This window comes from Accipiter gentilis, unplaced genomic scaffold (genome assembly GCF_929443795.1).
Source record: "Accipiter gentilis unplaced genomic scaffold, bAccGen1.1, whole genome shotgun sequence".
NCBI lineage: Eukaryota > Metazoa > Chordata > Aves > Accipitriformes > Accipitridae > Astur > Astur gentilis.
The window spans coordinates 508,460-515,294 of record NW_026060847.1 but is presented as its reverse complement, the minus strand read 5'-3'; the positions used below and the strand labels follow the sequence as shown (position 1 = coordinate 515,294).

At 53.4% G+C, this 6,835-nt stretch overlaps 1 non-coding gene across 1 annotated transcript; it reads right to left on the bottom strand.

Annotated features, from left to right (window-relative positions):
• Positions 1 to 2,571: 2,571 nt before the first annotated feature.
• On the bottom strand, positions 2,572 to 2,644 carry TRNAF-GAA (transfer RNA phenylalanine (anticodon GAA)). Its single transcript has one exon. It is a non-coding gene; the product is annotated as a tRNA-Phe (tRNA).
• Between the last annotated feature and the right edge of the window lie 4,191 nt (positions 2,645 to 6,835).

Genomic DNA, 6,835 nt, shown 5'->3' with positions numbered 1-6,835 from the left:
AGATGTGTGCTGCAGCCAGAAGCCATGGTCCAGTCCCTGGCCTGGAGAAGGGCTAATCTGGGAGGACGCTCAAGTGGGCACATTTCCATGGCAGAGGAGATTTTGTGTCCTTCCCCTAAAAGAGGCACTGCTGGAAGCTGAGCCAGGGTTCCTCTGCCTTGGCTGTGGCTTTCAGCTGCCCCAGTGCCTATGGGCAGAGAAACCTCTTATGCAGGAACCAGGAGGTGAAAAGGATTTGACACCTGGGCACGACCTGGTGCCCAAACCGCTCTCCCTGGTTGTCCTGGTGGGTCTCCACACCCCTCTGGCACTTCCCCAAAAGGCTCCTCTGCTGTGGGAAGGTGCCTTGGCTGTCTGTGGCAGGGTTCCCTGTGAGGAGTTGCTGGAGCTCAGTACTGCTGCAAGCAGCAGGATCTGGCCCTAGAGGAGAAACGGGAAGGAGGCGGAGGTCACCAACATCCTCTCCCACTTCAGCATTGCCCCATTCCGTGCTGGGAGCTCCTCCACCCCTGGGGTGATCCTGGGGGGATCTGGCAGAAGCCCAGGCACTCACATCCCTCTGCCCCATACCCCAGAGCCTTCCTGATGGCAGACCCAATGGGAGAGCAGCGTTCCCAAGGTGAGACCCTCACGGTGATGGGTGACATACATGGGCACTGCAGACACAGCCTCCATCTCCTGGAAAACTCCCAGGGGGGCAAGCTCCAGCCCTGCATCTCAGAGAAGGTGTAAAAGTGAAGTAAAGAAGGGGGGAGTGTTATCTTCCGAACACAGGACGGTGGGGGCTATGGGCAGTATGGACACTGACGTGCAGACTCAAGGTGCTCCAAGTGGGCACTGGGGAGAGGAACCCAGCGCCTGTCCTGTGCCACCTCACTGCCAGCTCTGCCCTCCCACAGGTGTAATACTTCTCCCTTACCCTGGTGCTTGGCAGGTATTTTCCTCTTCCTCCTTGGGGAGATGAGCCACAGGCCTGTGTGTGCTTGAGGGGGCAGCACACCTGAGCTGGAAGAACCTTTTTCATGGCATTTGGGGACCTGAACTGTCAGGCCCTGCAGGCTGGGTCCATTGTCTGCAGCAAAGCAAGATTGTCTCTGTACCCCAGATCTGTGGTTGTTCCTGCAGCTCCCGAGGACCTGCCTGAGGGGGGTCACAGTGACACCCCATGTCTCAGCACTGCAGCCCCCATGCTGGGCAGAGCTTGGCTGTTTCAAGCCCATAGGAGAGCAGCCTTATTTCTCTGAGTTTCGGCTCACCAGGGTGCTGGGCACCCTGCAGTGAAAGTCCATGTCTCATGCCCCATTTTGGTTGTGGGTGTTATTGCCAGGGGAGGAGCTGAGGCACCATCTCCTGGCCCTCCCTGCCTGTGCATGGCTGTGGACAGACCTGTGACTCCCTGATCCTACCAGCACAGTAGTTACGGACTAGTGGCGGAGTCACCAAACACCCCAGGCGCAAGAGGTGGGCACTGGTCGCACCTCTGCAGGGCTGTTCCTGACCTCAGCAGATCCAGGTTCCCTGAGCTGAGGCTCTTCTCAAGCCAGTGGCAATGGTGGAAGGATGGTGGAGACAAAACTCCAGCTGGGAGTCCCACAGCACTGTGCATGCTCGTCCAGCCCTGACAGCCTTACCTGCTGGCACAGAGTGCTTCCCATGTGGTATGGGATCTCCACCTAGAGTGGAGACAGGACAATCCCAAAGCCTTCGCCCTGGAAAGCCAGCAGGGCAGTGTGGCTCTGGTCCCAAAGGACACCTGGGCTGGACCAACACCCTCACACCACATCTCCCAGTGCAGCCAGAAGGGATTCTGTAGTGTGCTGCTGCTGTCTATCCCCTCCCTGAAGTCTCCTTGCAGGCACACTCTGCTGCCAAGCATTTCCCCTGGCTGGTTTGTGGGTCTAGGATTCAGGGCAGTGACCTGGGCTCAGGTCCAGCACAGCTGCCTGCTTCTCCTCCAAGAAAGGGCCCAGCAGAGGCAGCACACACAGGACTCCCACAGCCCTGCCCACCTCACAGCCAAGCCCTGGGTGGGCAGGTCAGGCCCAAAGGGCCTGGGGAGGAGCAGTGCCCGAGCTCCAGCCCACAGCTGCCTGAGGCTGGGCAGTCAGGGCAAAAGCACCACCCCTGGAGATGCCAGGGACTGAACCCAGGACCTCCCACATGCAAAGCGGGTGCTCTTCCACTGAGCTCCATCCCCTTGATGCCTGCCAGCAGGACAGCTGCTCTTCTCCTGTGATGTGTCTATGACAAGGGAAGCAGTCTGTGCACCATCAAGAACGGCAAAGAGGAGAGAGACAGGGTCTTTGCAGAGACCCTGCAAAGGAGAGATGCCAACTGCTGTGGTGCAGGGAAGGAGGGTCGGCTAGAGACCACCCCAAAGAAGCACAGAATGGAGAGTCCTGTCCGGGGGAAGGCTGGGGGCTTGCAGTGCAAGAGGAAGGCTCATTCTAACCTGCAGATCTGCAGCTACATGGGCAGTGCTCTGGAAGAGATGAAGGAGCAAGGAGGGCCAGGGCAGGTTGGAAGAAGTCAGGCAGGCAGTCTCTGCAAAAATCTACAGGAGCAAATCAGTGCTGAAGCCCGGGGTTGAACCAGGGACCTTTAGATCTTCAGTCTAACGCTCTCCCAGCTGAGCTACCTCAGCCCTGCCCCAGCAGCCCTTGTCCCAGTTCCACCCCTGCCAGGCCACAGGCTGACAGACAGATATGTGTTGGGCCTCAGTTACAAAGGTGAGTGGTGAAGGCAAGTGGGCAGGCCAGGCACAGGCAGCTGCCAAAGCTGCAGGTGGAAGAAGGGTGAGGATGGTGGAAGACCTCTCTCATAGGGAAGAGAGGGCCCAGAGGAAGCAGAGCTTTTCTAGTGCCATAGGCTTTTGCTTCCTTCTTGCATGAGCAAGAGTGTTCTGTTCAATGTGTGGAGACCATATTTAGGGGGAGAGAAGGCTTGAAAACCTCCAAGGACTGGGACTGCACAACCTCTCAGGGCAACCTCTTCCAGTGAGTAAGTGCCCTTATGGTTATGACCTCATGGACCTCATCTCCTGGCTGAACATTCTTTCAACTTTTGTCCTTTGCCTCTCATTTTCCCACCATGCACCACAATGAAGAGACTGGTTCTGTTTTCTTAACTGCCTGGTAGGTACTGAAATGCTTCTGTGAGGTTTCCCGAAGCCTTCTCATCTCCATACTGAACAGTGTTCCCGAAGGCTTTCCTCAGGTGGAAAGTTCTCCAGCCCCGTGCACACCCCGCACACCTGACTGTGTTGGTGCCCCTTCACTGAACTTGCTCCAGTTAATCAATGTCTTTCCTGTACGGGGGGCAGGAGGCCCCAAGCTCAGTGCAGTGCTGTGCATGTGGTCTAGCAAGCAGTGAATGGAGGGGAGAATCCCTCCCCCTCATCTCCTGGCCATGCTTCTCTTCATACAGGCAGGCTGTTCTTGTCCTTCTTGGCTGCAGGGGCTCACCGCTGGCTCATGGGCAGCTTGTTGTCCACCATGGCCCCCAGGGCCTTTTCTGCTCAGCTGCACCCTACCCGGGGGCTGTTGCCCAGGGTTAGGCCACCCCAGGGGCAGGACTTGGCATTTCCTCTCTATGAAATCTAGTAGGTTCCTTTTGGCCCACTCTGCCAACTTGTTGAGATTCCTCCAGAAGGCAGCACTCCCGTGTATAGACTGGTCCGCACCTCAGGTTTGTGTCATCCAAAAACTCTGTCAGCTCCTCCAGGACACTGACAGCATCATTAAGCCCCAGAAGAGACCCTGATGCATCCAATCAGTCTTTTACTCACCTCCTTGCCCACCTCTCAAGACTGTAGCTTCCTAGCTTTGATACAAGAATACTGTGGGAGACCGTGTGGTGGGTTGACCTTAGCTGGCGGCCAGATGCCCAGCGGCCAGATGCCCAGCCAGCCACTCTCTCACTCCTCCTCCTCCTCAACAGTACAGAAGGAGAAAAAAGGAAAAAAAATGCTGAATTCCTTGTTATGAAATCAGGGACATCACTTCCCAATTAGTCATGAGCAAAACAGGCTCTAAAGGAGGAATATCAACTTATTTTATTACCAATTCAAATAGGGGTATTGTCATGGTTTCAGCCCAGCTGGTAACAAAGGACCACACAGCTGCTCACTCACTCCTCCCTGCTCCCATCCAGTGGGATGAGGAGGAGAACCAGAAAGGAGAAAAGAAAAAAAAACCCTGGAACCTTGTGGGTTGAGATGAGGACAATTTACTGGGACAACACAAAAAGAGAGGTTACAACAACAACAATGGTACTAACAAAAGAATATACAGAATGAGTGATGCGCAGTGCAACTGCTCAGCATCAGGAACCCGACACTCCACCACTTCCCCCATGGAAAGCCAAGAACCCCCCCCCAGCCCGCTCCCCATTTATATACTGAGCATGATGACACATGGTATGGAATAGCTCCTTGGCTAGTTCAGGTCAGCTGTCCTGGCTGTGCCCCCTCCCAGGTTCCTGTGAAAATTAACTCTACCCCAGCTGCACCCAGGGCAGCTGGATAGTGAGAAGAAAAGTTAAATACTACAACAGCACCTCCCCTTTCCCTTTTTTTCCCAGGGTCAGTTTCATTCCTTCATTGCTGACTCCTCTACCTCCTTTCCCTGTGAGTGGTCAAAGCGGGAATGGGGACGACAGTCAGTTCCTAACAGTTCACCTCTGCTGCTCCCCCCTTACGCTTTTCCTGTGGCATCCTTCCCACAGGCTACAGTTCCTTCAGGAAATATCCAACTTCTCTGGCATTTGATCCTTCACAGGCTGCAGGGGAATCTCTTCTGCATCATATGGAGTTCCTCCTCCCCTCTCTTCTTCACTGACCTTGCTGTTTGCAGGAATTTTCCTCATGCTCTTTTTTTTTCCTTACTCCTGTTCCACTCTGGCATTTCTGCCCTTTCTTAAATACACTTTCACAGAGGTGCTACCAGCTTTGCTGATGGGTTAGCTTTTGCCAGCAGTAGGTCTGTTGCAGAGCTGGCTGGACTTGGCTGTGTCCAGCATGGGATAATCCATTGTCTCTTCTCCCAGGGGCTCCTGCTGCCCATCCGCTACCAAAAACAGGGACACAGACACCAATAGAGAGCAAGAAGCTTGGCCTTGCTAAATGACATCCCCTGCTCTTCTAGTGTCAAGCAATCCAAACTACTTGTTGAGGGGGCATAGAGAGAAACAGAGACGGCCTTGACACTGTGCAAGCACTGCTTAGCAATAGCTAAAACATGGCAGTGTTATTAACACTGTTTTGGCCACCAGTGCAAAGCACTGTAGGAGCTGCTGTGAGGAAAGTTAACCCAAGCTGCTACCCAAAGTTGAAAATACCACAGCAACCACCTCAAAAATAGGATACGGAACAAGAAATGCAAGACCAATGTGGAAAGGTTTAAGAGGGTAGGCTGTTCCTCTTGGCAGGTTTTGCAACAGTAAAAGAGAAGAGCTTGGGTGGGGGGAATAAAAAGAGAAGCAAATGATGTGGCCAAGGTTGTTTGGTGTCAACTGTGAAGCAGCTCTGCACCTGATGCGAATAATTTCTGTGGTCAGGGAGAACCTGAGAGATTTCCCTCATTTGTAAACATGAAGGGGAAGGAAGGACAGCATCATTTAGGCTGGAAGGGACCTCAGGAGGTTTTTGGAAAAAACTCCTGCTTGAAGCAGGTCCAGACCAGATTACTCAGGGCTTTATCCAAAGATGCCTTGGTCACTTTCTGGGATAGAGCCTGCACAATCTCCCAGGGAAACAGCTTCCAGCATTTGGCTATCCTCATGTTGGAAACATATCTCTCTATATGTACACTAATGCCCTTGTTTCAGCCCATTGCCTCTTGTCCTTGTGTCTTGTACTATGGACACGAGCCTGACTCAGTCTTCCTGGGAACACTGCAATGCTGCTACATGTTTCGCCCAAGATCTTCCTTTCTCCAGTCTGGACAAGCCCAGCTCCCTCAGCTTCTCCTCACAGCTAAAGTGCTCCAGACTCTGACCATTATGGGGGCCCTTTGCTAAACTGGCTCCAGCTTGCCAACATGTTTCCTGTGCTGGGATCTGAAATCTGGACACAGTGTTCTGTAGAATCTTCCCTCAATCAATTGGCCGTGCTCATGTTTGTATAGCCCAAGGTGCTCCTGTCCTTCCTTGCTTCCAAGGCACACGGCTGCATCCTTTCCATCTCACTGGCCACCAAGACCTTTCCGAAATGCCTCCTTCCAGCCAGGCGGTCCCACGCCTGTGTCATTGCCAGGGTTAGTCCCCTGCAGGGACAGAAACTGGCATCTGTCCTTGCAGGATTTCCTGACTTTCCTGCCAATGCATGCTCTCCTCTTCCTTGAAGCCTTTCCCTGAGCACAGGGGCCTGGAGACCATTTCAGGAAGCATTCAGGCACAGCAGGCATTCATTCCTTCAGCCCCAGCTGTGCATGTACATGTAGTTTGCTGTCACCTACATGTATCTTGGACCACCTCTGGCAACTCAAATGTCACCAGGTATTTGTGTCTGAACACCTGATTCCTGCTTTTCATCTCCATTAATTCAGATGGAAGCTGAGAGAAGGAACTCACATGCAGGTGCCTATTTTGTGCACACCTGAAGAGATTCAAGAAAAATCCCACCTCTTGTGGCTCTGTGGTGTGCATGGGAGGGAGCTGACTCTCCTTCAAATGCCATAAATAGAAACGCAGGATGAAACGCCACCATTGACCCATGGATCCCTTCCCTCAGTCCATGGATCCCTTCCCACAGTAGGTGCAAAGGAGATCCCTGCCCTTCACTCTCTGAGTACGATGTCTAAAAAATAACATGAAAAAGTGGTACATTAACAGTAAC